Source organism: Macaca fascicularis, chromosome 13 (assembly GCF_037993035.2).
Source record: "Macaca fascicularis isolate 582-1 chromosome 13, T2T-MFA8v1.1".
Classification (NCBI taxonomy): Eukaryota; Metazoa; Chordata; class Mammalia; order Primates; family Cercopithecidae; genus Macaca; species Macaca fascicularis.
This window is the reverse complement of record NC_088387.1, coordinates 110090188-110108798: the sequence shown is the minus strand read 5'-3', so window position 1 is coordinate 110108798 and position 18611 is coordinate 110090188. Positions and strand designations below refer to the sequence as shown.

The 18611-nt window shown below is 41.4% G+C and overlaps 1 non-coding gene across 1 annotated transcript; it reads right to left on the bottom strand.

The window, feature by feature from the left end:
• Positions 1-17906: 17906 nt before the first annotated feature.
• Positions 17907-17976, bottom strand: LOC123568495 (small nucleolar RNA SNORD18). The gene has a single exon (XR_006691870.2). It is a non-coding gene; the product is annotated as a small nucleolar RNA SNORD18 (small nucleolar RNA).
• Positions 17977-18611: the final 635 nt, after the last annotated feature.

The window sequence follows — 18611 nt, the reverse complement described above, 5'->3', positions numbered from 1 at the left end:
TCTCCTGACCTCATGATCCACCCGCCTTGGCCTCCCAAAGTGCTGGGATTACAGGCATGAGCCACCTCACCTGGCCCAAATCAATTTTTAAAAAATTTTAATTTGATGAATTAATAATTCACCCTGTTTAACTTTGTATGAATCAGCATTTTCCTATATGGGTATCTGTGGTCAGCTCATGGTGAATTTTTATGTGTGTGATAATCCCATCTCCTCCCAGTCCCTCTCTCTGTGCCTCCAGTCCCCTCACACCCTTTCCTCTGACCTCAGACAAGTCAATGCGTTTTTTGTTTGTTTGTTTGTTTTTTAACCCTGCATAGATCATTGGCTGGATGAGGATCAGACAAGATTGTGAACATAAACACACTTTGAAATCTATGAGGTGCAGATTGTTATTATTATACTAGCAGGAGGGATGCAGTTTATTATTTCCCCTAGGAGACATTATTTATTTCTATTTATTAAGCCCGATTATTGTAGCTTTTGACCATGTCTTTGTAACTTAATAACTAGATCAAAATAAGCTCCTGGAAATGGATCTTTTAAAATTATTTCTTATTTCCAGCAAGGTTGACACAGGCTGGGAATAGAGAAGCTTTTTAATAAATTCTTGCTGATACAGGGACTTTCGGGGAATGTCAGTTAGATGAAGATGGATTGCAAAATCTCTCTCAATGACCAGCTGAGGGAACACAAGCTGTAAAAGCCAAGAAAGATTCACCAGTAGCAAAGCAATTCAAGAAGCAGGTAAAAAGTGATGTCATACACTTTGATAGGCAGGTCTGATGAAGGAAATAGAAGATTCTTGGCACAGCCTGGCATAGGACTGACCCTCCTAACCCTCAGAAAGTCATACAGAAGAAAGTCATACAGAATTTAAAAAGTTTATATGCTTTCCCATCAGTACTACTAGATTGAAAGAGAAGTAGAATTTGGGGTTCTTAAGATAAATCCCACCTGATGGGAGATGTTAGAAGGCTTCTCTCTGCCAGCAGCTCTTGGTTGGGGGATAGTTTTCTGGAATAATCTTTCGACACATTCAAATGTGATATCCAAATGCTTGGCACATGTTATGAGAATCTGAAGTGGGAAAAAAAAAACCCCACCAAACTGAATCTATTGAAGCTTCAGGGGGTGCACATCAGAAGCAAATGCAAAACTGCTCCATGAGACCCAGTGTTCAAAATAGACTCTTTTGGAATTTGTTGAGCCTTGCTCGATGGCTTAGTAGATGATAAATTTGTGTAACTATTCCCCATATGCAAGGGAGCAATTGTATTTTGCCTCATTTCCCCCCGTTTCTGCTTTGCTGTGCACTTTACCGAGCTAGGCATACCTGTCTGGATTTCTAGTTTCCTTTCTCCAAATTTCAGAGGTACACGTGTGCATTTAAAACAAAAATAGTTTCTGTGTGTCTCTGTAAGATTCCTCATCACTCATTAACTTCTGTGTGATGATTCTCCTAAGTAGATCCAAATGATTGGTTGGCAAAAATGCCTTTGTAGGTCATTTTAACTTTGGGATGGCACTTGTTTGGGTGTCTCCATGCCCAATTGAAGGCCTATGAAATCTGTTAGCTATCTGATCTGCTTTCTCCACATTAAGTAGGTTTTTATTTTGATACTTGCTGTTATCATAGTAAGCCTGGATAGCTCTGTAATGAAAAATAATTCTGAAAGACGAGGACTGTTTTCTCTGACTCTTTTCCTCATCGTAGGGGCCAAGTACAACTAACCCTGGCCTGTTTGTGATTTCCCAGGAATTGGCATGGACCAGTTCAAATCTGCGGGTGGAGGACCCCTGGGGAGGATGACTCAGAGTCAGGGTTTCCAGGTCTGCTACCTCTCCTAGTGCAGGGGTTCTCTTTCAGGGCTCACACAAAGCCTTGGGATTTGGTTTCTATAGGAAATTTCTTTTTCTCTCTAGATTGCACATCCCTGAAGGGCACCATCTAGGACTTCTGGTGAGGAGTCACCTGATAACTGTTGGATGTGTCCTTTGCCTTCAACTGTTCAATATCTCATTAAACCCTCCTGATAGTCAGTAAAAGTGGGCTCAGGGACATGAGAAAATGTGGCCATGATCAGTGACAATGCTGAAAAACATCAAACCCAAGCCTGTGCTCTTTTCACCTTGCTGTGTGCTGTCAGGCTATAACCTGAGGTCAACACTGTGCTAGTGTTCATTGGATGGTTGATGATGCTGAGGGTAGTAGGGTAAAGAGGATGGAATATTATGGATTTCTTGAGTGAGAATGAGGCTCTGCTTAGCAAATTGGAGAGTGCTACATTCAGAAGAAAACCCTGGGACCAATTAAAGGAATGTCCTACCTGGCAGGTGGAAGTCTTCTAGAAGGAAAACTTCTAGGGAGTATTATGGGAAAGGGTGACTTTGCAGGCCACGTCTCAGAGCTTTGAAGTCAAAGATGAATTAAAGTCCCTCCCAGTTGGCATGACACACAAGATTCTTCACAATCTGACCCTTGCCTAAGGGTTCACCCTTTTTTCCCCACAACTTGACCTACCTGGCCCCACATGGCACAGCTTGCTATTCACTGCTTTGGCGTGTTCTTTCATGCCTCCATACCTTTGCTCATGCTGCTTCCTTCTCCAACAATGTTTCTACCCCTTCAAAATCTTTAAGTCCAAGCTCAGATGTCTCATGTATAGCCTTGGCTAGCGACCATTCTTTTGATATAAACTCTTCAAGGATGGAGATGATGTCCTGCTTATCTCTCTAGGGCTCAGCACTCTGCATAATGCATGTAAGATCCTCAAATAAGTGTTTGGTGTGAGGAGAGAGAGGCAGTGTGGGCCTCTGAAGGCCAGAAGGCCTGGGCTCTTGTCCCCACATAGCCACTTCTGGATTTGTGAGCTTGGGAAAATCACTTACCTTTGAGACTCATTTTCCTCATTTGTGAAATGAGGATAATGTTAAAACCACACTCACTAGGTTTTTGAAATACAAGTAAGGTAAGCAATACAATCTATAAAATGGGATCTAGGTTTGAGAAGTAAGAATTGAATATACCAACATAAAATTAAAGACTGATAAATTATATTACATTGAGATGTCTTGATCCTCAAAAGACATCATAAAGAAAGTGAAAAGACCAGCTGCAAAGTAGGAGATGATGAATGTAACACCAGTAACTGAAAAAATCCTAGTATTAAGAACTTCTCAATCAATATGAAAAAATCTAACCAATAAATATGAGCAAAGGCACAAACAGGCAATTCATGGGAAAGGAGACACATAGGATGAATAAACATGTGGAAATGGAAGCCGATACCAATACCACAGTGTGATGCCATCTTACATGCATTTGAGTGGCAAAATTTAAGAAGTTTGACATTTCTATGTTTGAAAAGAATGTAGAACAATGGTTTTTCTGCTACTTTGCTGTGGAAATGTAAACTGCTGTAATCATTTTGAAAAGCAAATTGTTTTCTTTTTTGTTTTTTAAGAGACCACGTCTCACTGTGTTGCCTAGGCTGGAGTGCTGTGGCTTTTCTTAGCCATGATCACAGCACACTGTGGCCCCAAACTCGTTGTCTCAAGGGATCCTCCTGCCTCAGCCTCCCAAGCAGCTGGGACTACAGGTGTGTGCCACCATGCCTGGCTGTGATTCTTTTATAAATTTGAATATTCACATTTGCTAGCATCCAGCAATTTCCTTGTAGGTATATACCTAAGAGAAAATCTTGCTTATGTGTACCAGGAGATGTGTGTAAGAATATTTACAGCCAGTACTCTTTGTAATAAAGAATCAAATAACTCATACAGATAGTGACAGGGCAATGGATTAGTAAACTGTGGAATAGTGACATAAACAAATATTATATAATTGTGAAAGTGAATGAATTTAATGATAGTATGGATAAACCATATCAACATAATTGTAAATGGGAAAAATAAATCTGATAGAGTTTGATGATACAGTGATGTTAAAGATTAAGAAAACTAAATGATACATTGTTATATATACACATAAATGCAATACTGTGATGAACCCCAGATTCAGGATGTTGGTTACCTCTGGTGGGGAAGAGGAGACAGAAGGATGATATATGGAGGAACATAAGATACATGTTAATTGGTGGAAAGGTTCCAGTTCTGGTTTAGGTGGTGTGTTATAGAAGGTCTTTATGTTTTTAAACAAATGCCAAAGATGCCATGTCATTCAGTGCCCAAGGATGGCCAATGAGTGTGCCATTGCTGATTCTATTCAATTCTATGTCTCTTTCCTGAAACACACGTTCATTACATTTTTACCGTGCGTATGTATCTCATATGGCTGTATACTCCTGGTGTGTGGGAGAGCAAGCTGGAAAGGGGAAGAAAGAAGAGTAGAGTGAGCCTGGGTTAGTTTATAATTGACTGCCAGTGTTGGAGAAGGGTCACTTGAAGTGATGTTCCATCTTGGGAAAGTCACTGCCCTACTTTGCCTCAGTTTCCCCAACTTTGAAAAGGGAAATGCATTTGGTGGCTTGGAATTCCTCTTCCTTCTATGACTCCTCTTCACTCCCCTTCTCACTCTGCCGGCATTTTTCTCAGGCTTCTCTTCTGTGTCTGTGTCCCTGTCACTGCCACAGAGACCACACTCCAAACACACCCAGGCCATCAGTCTGGGGAAGTGGAACCCAGCAGCCATGGGCAGAATTCTGGCTCCCGATCCTGTTGGCATCTATTTTTCTGCTCTGACTGTCCAACCACATTTGTTAATCACACAATTTAGTGCCCTGTAAACAGGGCCACTGTTTCACTTCCCCACAAGCATTCTTGGAAATAGCAGCTGAGGAAGATTTGTTTCTAGTCATGAACCAAATATGAGGGTCACATGATTTTGTGATATTTTTTCCTTACCAGAGAAATATGAGAGGCTTAAGCAGGCCAACCTTCCAATTAATCCTAAGAACAGCTGCCTTCGAGGTGGGTGAGCCTGAATATGATTCATTTTCCTAGTCATTTATCAAGGAAAAGAAACTGTCCGTTGGCCTCCAGTAGCTTTAATTCATTGGAGGCTAAACTCTAGCACAGCTGGTAGACCCCAGCTTCACAGGCGTGATCCGGACTGTGACCTGTATTCACCTTTGCTTTTGAGTGAAAGCAATTAGACTATATAAATAGTGAACGCGGACACACAGTGCGGGCGTTGGCATCTTCCTGCCAGTCACTGCACTCTGGGAAGCCCCATGTGGCCTTGCCCAGGTGCACTTATAATTGCTCCTGTTTCTCCTTGGCTATCAGAGCATCATTTGTCTAATTCTTAGCTCTGCTGAGCAGAGGGCTTTTCCAGTCATCCATGCAATTGAACGGTGGCCTGCCAGGGGTGGATGGATGTAGGAAGGACTAAATGGAGATTTCCATCTCCATGTTTATTTCAAAACAACTCTGGAGTGAAGTGACATTTTCAAAATCCTGGGAACACTTCATCATCCCCGCTCAGTGGGTGAGGAGGTCACTTTGGTCCAGGTTTTCCAAATTTCCTGGGCTTTGCCTGATGGATTCCCCATGATCAGAATGAATCCCAAGAGAGAAGTCTTTCACTCTGGCAGGAAATAGATGGGTTAGGGACAGACCTGTGAATTTTTTTCTGGAATGACAGGGGTGTTCAGTTTCAACAGTGACACATTAAGGGAGTTGAAAATCTAGCAGAAAAGAAAAGAAAAGAAAAGAAAAGAAAAAACAATGCTTTGAAGGACTAAGCTGATCCTGAACAATGGGTCAGGGCTCTGCAGGTTTTGGTGATGTGGAACAAGGGAAAGGAAAAGATAACAGTGGAGTCATCTCAGAGGTTATCCTTCCGGAAGATGACTTAGGGGTTTGCATTCCAGTTCCCAGGGATGTAAATGGAGAGAGATCCTGTGTGCCTGGAAAGACATATTCACGGTCACTTTTCCCAAAGACATTGTGCCCCTGGCTTGAGGCCAGGATGCCTGTCCTGAGCAGAGTCAGCTCTGCCCTAGACCTCTTCCTGGTGATTCTATCCATGCCATCAGCTGCTACACACCTGTTGAAGGCTCACAAATCACTGGATTCATCGCAGACCTCTCTCCTGGTTTGTTTGTTTGAGATGGAGTCTCACTCTGTCGCCCAGGCTGGAGTGCGGTGGCACGATCTCAGCTCACTGCAACTTCTGCTTCCCAGGTTCAAGCAATCCCCTGCCTCAGCCCCCTGAGTAGCCGGGATTACAAGCGTGTGCCACTATGCCTGGTTATTTATGTATTTCTTTTTTAGTAGAGACGCGGTTTCACCATGTTGGCCAGGCTGGACTTGAATTCCAGATCTCAAGTGATCTGCTCGCCTCGGCCTCCCAAAGTGCTGGAATTACAGGTGTGAGCCACCACGCCTGACCTCTTGCCTGGGTTTTTGACTCATGCATCCAACAGACTCCTAGTTCTTATCCACTTCAGACCTTATGTCTGATTTAAATTCCCTATCTTTCCCCGAACCCACTTGTCCTCTGATCTCTAGGACGGCCCCACCAATTACCAAGTCACCTGGGCTGGACTTTGAATGCCATCTTGTGTTAGTCAGGGTTCACTAGAGAAACAGAACCAATCAGGTATGTGTCTGTATCTATAGAAAGAGATTTATTAAAAGGAATTAGCTCACGTGATTATGGATGCTAACACATCCCCAAGATCTTTAGGGTGAGTAGGTAAGTTGGAGATCCAGGAAGAGCAAATGTTTCAGTTCGAGTCCAAAGGCGGGAAAAATCCAGTGTTTCAGTGTGAAGGTCATCAGGCAGGAGAAATTCTCTTGCTTGGGGGAAGGTCAGCCCTGTTGTTCTATTCAGGCCTTCAACTGATCAGATACTGCCCTAAGAAGGGCAGTCTGCTTCACTAATCTCATGCAAAAACAGCCTCACAGAAACACCCAGAGAAATACTCCTATATCTGAGTGTCCTGTGGCCCAGTCAGGTTAACTCATGATGCCAACCATTGCATCTTCCCAGGCCCCATGTCAGTCATCATGTCTTGCTTCCTGACAGTATCTCTCCTCTCTGCCCCTTCTTCCATTTCTACTGGGCCTGCAACAGTTCAGCCAAAGAGCAGCACATTCCAATAACCTCCAAATCAGACTTCTTGCTCCTCCATCCTCCACATCCAGCCTTTCCACTGCCCCAGTGCAAGATCTGGGACACACCCCTCACTTCGACCCTCAATTGCTCTCTGTCCCTCTATTTCCTACAAAATAACAGCCGATCTCTTTTCATGACACTCATAGCTCTGCATGGTCCAGTCCTAACTCCTTTCTAGCTTATGTTCCCATTTCATTCCCACAGATACTCAGCTTCCACAGCAGCAAGTTCCTTCTCACTTTTCAAGCACTCCTATTCCTATACTCTCTCATCATAAATACTCTATCCCTAAGTATTTCCACATCTTTTTGAGAATACTTATTTCTCATTTCATACCTTTAAGAGCTGATGGGTAGCTGCTCAGACCTCTCTGCTCCTGAAGTTAAGCGGGCCACTCACAGGTCTTTGCATTTTGACACTGGCCTCTTTATCCTAACTCTGTCATGTCATTTCAATCTCTTGTAAGTGTGTGCACATTACCTTATTGTAGAAAATATGATTGGTGTGTGGGACTCATCTCTGTGCAGTTTAATGCAAGTTCTCTCCGCAAAGAATGGACGTTATGGACATTAGATTCAGAAGAACTGTGTGTGAATCCTGACTTTCTTGCCCTGTGATGTGGAGAGACACTTAATCTCTCTGAACAACAGTTCCTTTATCTGCACAACAATGCTAAAAAATTTCATTTCAATGTTACGAATAGTAAAGAAAATAGGTGCACAAATGCCTGAACGGCATCTGGATTCTAGTACACATTCATAGCTCTTGTCAGATCAAAGGAAAAGTGAATTTATCACCCTTCTCTTTGAAGATATTTAGTTATCACATATGGGATGTTAGTTTTCTTATGTATTATTTTCCCCTAATTTTACTTTGGTTCTCCTCAATGCATTCTATCTTCAACACAACTTTTAGGAGGACTTGGATTCGTGTTGCATGCTAGTAATAGCTCTTTCTTTTTTTTTAATGGCTATTTGACTTGAATTCCCACTTGAGAATTAATGCTGACCAGTGTAAAACTTTTATACTACAGAAGTATGCAACATGCTGTTGCCAACCACCATCAAACACGATGCGATGTGACTTCCATAAGATGACAAGGGTGCCACTCTCTAGGCTTTGAAGGAACCAGTGTGAACCCCCACTCTGATTCTCCTCAGAAGAAACGAAGTGTTGAAAATTAGATTCAGCTGCAAGTGTTTGCAGCGTCACATTCAGAAAGACAGATCAGAAGCTGCTGGAGGCTATTTTCAGAGAACTCCTAATAGGTACAGAACCAAAATACAGACATGGTTGTTAACACTCTGGGAAATGCCAACTTCATGCTGGATGTCAGCCAGCAGAGAGATTGAAAGTCCTAGATAGCTTATCTCAGAGCAAATCTGTATTATGTAGAAAGTGTGAGATGCAATTATATGGGAGAATCATACAGGAGTGCTCGTTCTCCGCTATGCATTGCCATGGTGCCTTGAAACTGACGATATCAAGGTGCGTTTGACATTTCCTAAATCTTTATTTCCCTGGAGCAGGTCATTGTTCTTCCCTGTATTCTTTCCTATGCCTCCTGTTTAAACTCTACTCATTTTCTCTGGTCCATCTCATACTTTCCCAGGGCTTCACTCACCATATATCCCTAAATGAATAACTCATTATATATTTCTAGCCTTGAATTTCTTTTGAACTTCAGACCTGCCTTTCAAGTTCCCCACAAGCCACCTAAATTCAATACCTCTTCCTCCACCTCTGTTACCCAGCATTTGAGCACAAGTTCTTTGACTTCAAGCTGAGATCTTTTTCCTCTTTAAAACAACAACTTCCTTAAGGTACCTTTGCTAACTGAGATGAAATCATCCATTTAGAATATTTTTTTGGAAAGGTAACAGAAGTAGGTCTGTAGCATTGATTAGAATTTGGATTCAGAACCTGGGATCAAGTCTCAGCTCTGCTGCCCTGCAGGAGCACGGCTCTCATCTTTTTCATCTGTAAGATGATTTGTAAAGGATGACAGCTGATCAGAAATTCGTCATTATGTTGTGATTACTGTGTGCAGGCTCTGTTCCCTGTGCCATATATATGTGTGGCCCTTTTCATATACACAAACTGTTAATGTAAATATGGCCTGAGAAGGACTCCATACTTCTCTGTTTGAGTCCTTGTGGATGAACTGAAACTTAATAGGCAGACAAGATTGAAAACCTAACTTAGGAGTATGTGCCTGTAACAACAGCTGGGTCTTGGCCAATCCCAGTGGCCGTACTTTAACCACTCATTGACTGCTAAGTGTTTAAACTATGTTTAAATAAGGCAAATGCCAACCTGTAACCAGTCCAGCTGTTTCTGTACCTCACTGCCGATTTCTGTATGTCACTTCCCTTTTTTGTCTATAAATTTATTCTGACCACAAGGCATATCTGGAGTGTCTCTGAATCTGCTTTGACTTTGAGGGCTGCCCGATCTGCAAATCATTTATTGCTCAATTAAGCTTTTTAAAATGTAATTCAGCTGAACTTTTACTTTTAACAAAACTCATTTGATTCTCATAACAACTCTATGAGGACTGTGCTATTATTCAAATTCTAGAGAATGAAGTTACTGAGTTTGTGGAACCACTTCCCTTATTTGTTTGTTGTGGGTTACATGCCACACCATGCAGGGTGCTCCTAGGTCCGTGCCTGGCATATAGTAGATTAGTGTTCCTTGTCTTTTAAATTCCACCTTACCCCACCCAACAAGATTTTAAGTTTTGCTTGATGTCCTTTGTAGCTTAAATGTATACATTTTGAGTTTTACAACAAGTATATTTATATTAAGCATAGAGTATAGTTCTTTAAATGCTCTGTGTTTCTGCAGATTTCGATTCATCCTCAGGGATATTTGCACCTCTTGAGTTGGGACCCATCTCCTATGGAGGTGGCACGTCATAGGAATGACTATTTTCTAATTCGACATCATTCTCTTTTTTCTGAAGGCCCTTTCTGGGGTTGTCAGGGCATAAAGGAAGAACTTCAATAGATTCACTTCTGGAAAGTACTTCAATTCTGAAGTCCAGGTTTCTTCACTGGAATGCGATGGCGTTGATGCATCAGGGGGACAGATGCATGGCCCTGAATTTCAGCTAAGTTATACCCACCTGGCTGCAGGTCTCCCCAGCTCATGCCTCGCCCATATTTGAGAAGGGCCTGGCTGGTGGAGGGCAGTGCAGCCTGAGGTCAGAGAGCAGTTAGGCTTGGCTAGGTAACAGGGCCACACAGAGCTGATTTGATAGTCTTGGTTTTAAATACAAAATCGTGGTGTTGTCAGAACTCAGCCCATCCAAGTCAATGGCTCCACTGATTTTGTTAGTACTGTCAATTCTCCTGGTATAATCTACCAGTATGATTTTCATAGGAAGGTGCAATAAGAGACAAGTCAGAATGCAGAGTCGATGGCAGAACTTAAATAAGATGTTTTGTTTTTCCATGTATCCTTGGGAGAGACAATGGTGCAGTCTTGCCTTAGGCTGTGGATGGGATTTGGAGGAGTTGGGAGGGAGTGGGAACTGGGGAGAGCTGGCCACTGGCACCATCATCTCCTGGCATGGAGGTGATAGCCAAGGTCAAGGGCATACCTGTGTGTTCAAAAGAGGTGGGAAAATGCCACGGGGCAGTATTTAGGTTCTGACTTACTTAAACTGAACCAGTTAACATAAATGTGACTTCGATGTAATGGTATGAAAGAGGCCCTCACAGCCTTTCCCCTCGGAACCCTGTATACTTGTGGCGGCTTTGTTTTGTTGACCAGGAAGATGACTGAAAAGGAGAATGGTAGGAAATAGGTCCAAATTTTCCATAAAATATCAAGAAAGAAATGGGAGAAGAAAGGACCTGGAGAGCCAGGTGGTCTACAGGTTTTAGAGAGAATTTAGAAATGAATTAGAGAAGGGAGATTTTAGAGAAGAGTAGCTGTCAAAGTAAGTAAGATTTGGGGATAATAAAGTTTATTTTAGAATTTTTGCTGTGTATCTGAAAATGTAATTTCCCCCTTGGTACCTCTGAGGAAATCCATTTCACATTTAAAGTGTTTTTTTGAAGCTTCTTCCCTACTTCCTTGGGGTCAGGTGTGTCTTTTGGATACAGGGCAGTGTGGTATGATGGTTAAAGGCACAGACTCTTTAACCAGATTGCCAGGCATGTTCTAGCTTTACTGCTTCATAGCAGTGTGACTTTGAGCAAGTATCTAATCCCTTTGTGCCTCAGTTTCCTCATTCATGGTATGGGGATACTCATATTCCCCCAACAGAGTTGCATGTGGTGTAATTTGAAACTGACCCAATTGTTCCACAGAACTGATGTTTGTGGTTTATTTTGAATAAGCATAGGAATTGACATACCCAGTCTTGAAACTTGAGAAACTGACATTTGTCTTATCTGAGTTCCTTTCCTAGGAAACCATCAATCAGGCCTCCCAGATAGTATCAACTAACTGAAATGTACCAGATCACCGCATCTGGGCAATGTAGAAGTCAGACCCCTCACCTATCATGACTGCCTAACTGACCACCTGCTACCTGTTGACCAACTCCTCTTCCTTAGCCCTCCCTAATTCCTGTTTTTCTGCATGCAGATACATTTCTTTCCTGCTATATAAACTTCTAATTTTAGTCAGCCAGGGAGATGGATTTGAGACTAAACTCTCATCTCCTCAGCTGGAGCACCTGATTAAAGCCTTCTTCCCTGGCAATACTTGTTCTATCAGTGATTGGCTTTCTGTGCAGTGAGCAGCAGAACCTAGACCGAAACCCTGGTGTTTCAGTAACAACATGAAGTATCACACATAGACCATTGAGGGCAGTGCTGGGACACAGTGAGGGCTGTGAAAGACTGGATTGTTGAATTGTAATGTGACACCTTGTTGGCACCAGCTGCAGTGGGAATACCAAGGAGTAATTATATCAGATTTTTGACTCATTTTCTGTGATATTGCTTATGAAATTATAGCTATGGATCCAAGTCGAGAATTCACCACTGATATTTCTGTTGGCTCTAGGGTGCAAGGGGTATGGATTGACCCTGTGGTAGGGTATGGTGGGACTTGAAGTACCACCCCAGAGACAAAGGGAGAATGCTGAGCTAGGAAAAGAAGATTTATTTTTTAATGAAAGTAATCATGATCATCAGCTAATTCTCTCTTCAGGATTGGACATTTCAGATGGAGGACTGGCTTATCCAGCATTATAATTCACTAGTATGAGAAATTCTCTGAATTCTCTGAATTTCTCCTGGCAAAACTCCAAGCTTGATTGTTGCCTGATTTCTTAGCAGAGCTGAATGCTTTCTGGAAGGGGAGGTCAGGGGTGGCTGAGGAGCCTGCCCTAAGTCAAGGCTTGGCTCTATCCCACAGCTGGAGAAGTGTTGGGGTAAGTGATGGGCAACAAAGGCTCAGGCCCCTTCTGGGAATTGACATGGAGGGCTGCTGGGAAGATGAACCATAGGTACAATGTGATCTTCTGAAGGACCTGGTGCAGGGCTACATAGGTAACTGATCCCCAGCTGTGGGGCAGCTGACAATCAAAGGCCCTGTGCCCTCATTTCCTTCTAGTTTGATAGGGCTGGTCACAAGCAGAGTTTCCATGGTAGCCTGATTCCTGCTGCCCACAGGACCAGCACGGGTGGGACATAGTTGGTGGCAAACCCTGCTCTGTCCAGGACTTCAGTGAGGTAGACACACTAGGTATTTTCTCTGCTGGTAGCAGGACATCTAGCAGCTGACAACATTCAGAAGGGGAAAGACTTGGTGACATTTTAGCATTCTCACTTTTTTATGGAAGAAATACATCTCCTCTTTGTGAACATCCATACAGTTTACTAGCGGGTGACCCTAAAATGAGCAAAGATCAGAACACGTGTGTGTTCTCAACAATTCCTTCCAGCTCCTCTCCCAATTCCCTCAAAAAAGACTTTGAGACTCTGGCAAGTCCAGACTACCTTTTGAATGCATTTCTTGTGTCTCACCCTATTCATCTCCCTTATGAAGGTTTTTCAGTGCTTTTTTTGGTGGGTATGTCTCTTGCCACAATATTCAGAGATAGGCCATGGTACAGCCTCAATTCAGCAATTGATGTCCTGGCTTCCATGACTCTGCCTGCTACTTTCCTTACCTGATAGGTGCACACACCTAGGTTACTCTGTGCTAAGAGGGAAAGGAACACAGGAGCCAATACAATCAAGTATGGCAGCCAGTGCCTAGCATAGTAAGGTGCCGTAGCAAGTGAGGATGTGTCCATGCTTTCCGTGCTAAATAGGAAGTCTCAATCTGAAGGTATGGCCCTGTGAAGACAAATAAGAGGAGAACTACAAGAAAGCTGGGGCAAACCAATGTCAGACCTAAGTGGCATGTAGGGGACAATCTGAGATCTGAGGCTGCTGGGCCAAAAAAAAAAAGAAAGTTTGAGAAAAATGAGAGGTTGGGGCAAAGTGGGCTCTGAAAACACAATACTCAAACTCAGGAGTTGGTTCAGTGTTGAGGTAAGTTTTCTCACTTATTTACAATCCCATTCACTTTTCTGAATGTATACATGTATAAAGTTCCTAAAAGTAACTGATATGATTTGGCCATGCCCCCACCCGTATCTCATCAGGAACTGTAGTTCCCATAATTCCCACATGTCATGGGAGGGACCCAGTGGGAGGTAATTGAGGCAGTTACTTCCGTGCTGCTGTTCTCATGATAGTGAGTGAGTTCTCATGAGATCTGATGGTTTTATTAGGGGCTTTTTGCCCCCTTTGCTCATTCTTCTTCTCCTTGCTGCTACCATGTGAAGAAGAACATGTTTGCTGCCCCTTCCACTATGATTGTAAGTTTCCTGAGGCCTCCCAACCCTGCTGTACTGTGATCAATTAAAACTCTTTCCTTTATAATTACCCAGTCTTTGGTATGCCTTTATTAGCAGCATGAGAACAGACTAATACAGTAACATTGGGTCACAATAAGCATGATAAGCAAAGCTGAAAGAGTTAGTTAAATTATTCCAGGGATCACATTTATCCTATCAAACTTACTTTTTTCCTTTTCGGAATCACTTTTAAAAATACAAGGGCTTTACTTGTGCATCACTCATTATAGCAGCCATTACAAGCATATTCTGAATCTGACGTCTAAGCAACATTTTGACATCTTTGAACTGGGGAGTTGGGAGGCACCAAAGAGATTACCTGATTGTACCACTTCACTTCACAGGTGGTAAAACTGTAGCCCAGGTAATGTGCATAAACTGTTGAGGATTACATGGGTTGAACTGCAACTTCTGTCTATTAGATTGAATTGTATCAAATTTTATTTGGAAGATGAACATTGATTTCTTATTCTGCTCTGGGCTTATTTAAATTCATATTAAGAAAAAATTAAAATAAGCCATATGTCATGGCACACCAACAGAGAAATATCAGTTTTCTATTAATAATGTTTATATTTTATAATGTATCAAGGTTTTCCAAGTGTTTTCTAAGTGAGCTCAATATTGGAAAGACAGATATCACTGCCCTTTTAGAGAGAAGGAAACAGATGTCCAGAGTGACCCAGTGACTTGGTCGAGGCCTCACCATTTAGGGAAACAGTGAGAGTCAAGTTTGACACCTGTGTGGTGACTTATTCACTGGTCCACTGCACAGATGCCTGGGACAAACCTCACCAGGTTCTTCCTTTCAAACCTGATGTTTTTTCCTGGGTGATGAAGCGTTTTGTCTACAGGTCTGTATATGTGGAAGAGAGAAAGGTGATTTTTTTTTCCTTAAGTCATTCTCAGACCTTTTATCTCTCTATCAGTTTCTGACCTTCACCTCCCTTCTTCTTCTCACTCATTTTCCTTTCTTATCACATATTAACTCTAATGTTTTCAGTTTTTATCATAATACATTTTGTAGATGTTTATAGACTAGTACAGGAGTTGCCAAACTATGGCTCACTGCTTGTTTTTTAAAATAAAGCTGAAGTAAATAACAACTTCATTGAGATATGATTTATGTGCCAAAAAATTCACCCCTGTAAAGTATACGATTTAGAAGTTTTTAGTATATTTAGAGATTTGTGCAATCATGACCACTGTAAAACAGTTCCATCACCCAGAAAGAAATCCTGTATGCATTGAGTCACTCCCCATTACCCCAGGCCCCACCTAGGCAACCACAAATCTACTTTCTGACTCTATGAAATTCCCTATTCTGAACATTTCAAATAAATGGAATTATACAAGATGTAGTCTCTTGTGACTGGTTTCTTTTAGGTAGCATGATGCTTTCAGGGTTCATCCATGTTGTAGCACTCATCGGTACTCCATTCCTTTTTATCACTGCCTAATAGTCCACTGTGTGGACATACCACGTTTTATTTACATATTCATCTGTTGATGGACTCTTGGGTTTTTTCCCATCTTTTGGCTATTATGAATAATGTTGGTATGACCATTCATGTACAAATTTTTATGAGGGCATGTGTTTTCATTTGTCCTGGATATATACTTAGCAGTGGAATTATTGGGTCATATGGTAACTCTGTCTGATGTTTTGAGGAATTGCCACACTTATTTTTCAAAGTAATTCTACCATTTTACAATCCACCTGGCAATGAATGAGTGTTCTCATTTCTCTACATCTTTGTCAAAACGTGTTATTTTTCATTTTGCTTTACAATACTTTTGCGGACTTGTATTTTGTCTGTCTTCTTTATTTTCATCATTTTAGTGGATGTAAAGTGTATAACATTGTATTTTTTATTTGAATTTTTCTATTGGTAAGGATGGTGAGCATCTTTTCATGTGCTTATTGGTCATTTATGTATCTTCTTTAGAGAGATGTCTATTTAAATCCTTTGCCCTTTAAAAAATTGGGTTGTCTTTTTGTTGCATTCTATGAGATTTTATATATATATATAAATGCCTTATTAATGTGATTTGCAAGTAATTTTTCCCATTCTGTGGGTTATATGTTCACTTTATGATGATGTTCTTTGAAACTCAAAAGTTTTTAATTTTTATGAATTCCAATTTATCTATTTTTTCCCTTTATCGCTTGTGCTGTTGGTGTCATATATGAATTGAAACCATTGCCTAACCCAAAGCCACAAAGAGTTACTCTTATGTTTTCTTCTATAAGTTTAATAATCTTAGCTTTTATATTTAGGTATATGATCCATTTTGAGTTGATTTTTTATACCTGTGAAGTAGTGGTCCAACTTCACGTTTTACATATTGTTTGTTTGTTTGAGACAGAGTCTCCCTCTGTCGCCCAGGCTGGAGTGCAGTGGCACGATCTCAGCTCCCTGCAACTTCTGCCTCCCAGTTTCAAGCAGTTCTCCTGAGTAGCTGGGACTAATTTAGACTGGGACCAAATTAGCCACGTCTGGCTAAGTTTTTGTATTTTTAGTAGAGATGGGGTTTCACCATGTTAGCCAGGATGATCTCGATCTCCTGACCTTGTGATCCGTCTGCCTTGGCCTCCCAAAGTGCTGGGATTACAAGTGTGAGCCACCACACCTGGCCACATATTGTTTTAAAACAATAGTTTTGTAAAACATCCAGTTGTTCCAACGTCATTTGTTGAAAACAGAATTCTTGCCCCCATTGAATTATCTTGTCATGCTTGTTGAAAATCAATTGATATAAGTATTATTCACTTCCTTTTTTTTTTTTTAAATTTATTTTTTTGAGACGGAGTCTAGCTCTGTCGCCCAGGCTGGAGTGCAGTGGTGATCTCGGCTCACTGCAAGCTCCACCTCCTGGATTCACACCATTCTCTTGCCTCAGTCTCCCGAGTAGCTGGGACTACCGGCGCCCACCACCACGCCCGGCTAATTTTTTGTATTTTCGGTAGAGCCAGGGTTTCACCGTGTTAGCCAGGATGGTCTCGATCTCCTGACCTCGTGATCCACCCACCTTGGCCTCCCAAAGTGCTGGGATTACAGGTGTGAGCCATCACGCCCGGCCTATTCCCTTCCATTTTAATAGCTGGCCTTAATATTCCCATTCATGATCTTATATCTTATCTCATTCAAGGTAGTACCACTGGCTTACCCTTGTATAAACCGATCAAAGAGAGCCTGTCTAAAAGTTTGAGTGTATTTATTTTTAAACTTGGAGAAGGGAAAGTCTAGGCAGCATAGAAAACCCAGAAGCTATAAAAGAAAAGATATATACATATAACTATATACAAATTTTGCATTTCTGTTTGGCACAGAAGAGCTCAAAGGAAAACAAACAAATCTGGGGAATGGATCTGCAACAAATATGACAAATGAAAGGCTAATTTTCTTCATCTTTAAAGAGCCCACCAATAAGACATTTATAAATTAATAGAAAAGCCAATAAAGAATATGAACAAGTACATTTAAAAGGTGTTCAATACATCTCTTAGTTAAGGAGATGCAAATAAAAATTATGAATTACCGTGTTTTTTTCTTAGGAAGGTAAACATTAAAACACTAGCTCATGGGAAGTGCTGCTAGTGACTGGCTGATGGGGTGGAGAACAGATACTCTCACAAATTATGGGAGTGCAGGTTGTTGCTACTATTATGGATTGTAATTTGCCAATGTCTGCTAAAACACAAATTGCTTATATTTTGATCTACAAATTTCATTGCTATGAATACTTGCTAGAGTGAAGAAAAAAAAAAAAAAAGGAAAACAAGCTTGGAAGCAGCCTAAATGTTTAATCAGGAATACTAAACAGTCATCAAGTAGCTTCGTATATCTTAATATGGAAAAACCCCTAAAAATATTTTCAGGGCAAGATTCACAATACTGTAAAATGCACACAATATGGACCAAATTGTATAATTTCCCCCCAACACAAATCAGAGCTTCCACAAAACCATGTGTTTCAGAAACACAGACCATGAAGTGAAATCTCATCATACACACATTTAAAACATGTAAATATAAAATAAAATGTATAAAAACACAATGTAAAGGTAAACATGCCAAGTGAAAATTAAAAATTATAAGTGCATTCACATGTGTTAGCATAACATTAAGTCTAAGCATAGTGTATGTTGTTGCTATTCTTAAAAGGATGCATTAAGCACCTGATAATAGTGATTATCGTTTGGGGGAGGGACCAGGAAAGGAAAGATGCATGTACTTTTCATTTTATAACGTTGCACACCACTGAGCAGCCTCATCCAGTGCAGGGTAGTATTTTTACTTTAAAAAATGTGGTCAATTGGAGCCGGGCGTGGTGGCTCACACCTGTAATCCCAGCACTTTGGGAGGCCAAGGTGGGTGGATCACAAAGTCAGGAGATCGAGACCATCCTGGCTAAGATGGTGAAACCCCATCTCTACTAAAAATACAAAAAAATTAGCTGGGTGTGGTGGCAGGTGCCTGTAGTCCCAGCTACTCAGGAGGCTGAGACAGGAGAATGGCGTGAACCTGGGAGGCGGAGCTTGCAGTTAGCCGAGATTGCGCCACTGCACTCCAGCCTGGGCGACAGAGCGAGACTCCATCTCAAAAAAAAAAAAAAAAAAACCAAATATATATATATATATATATATAT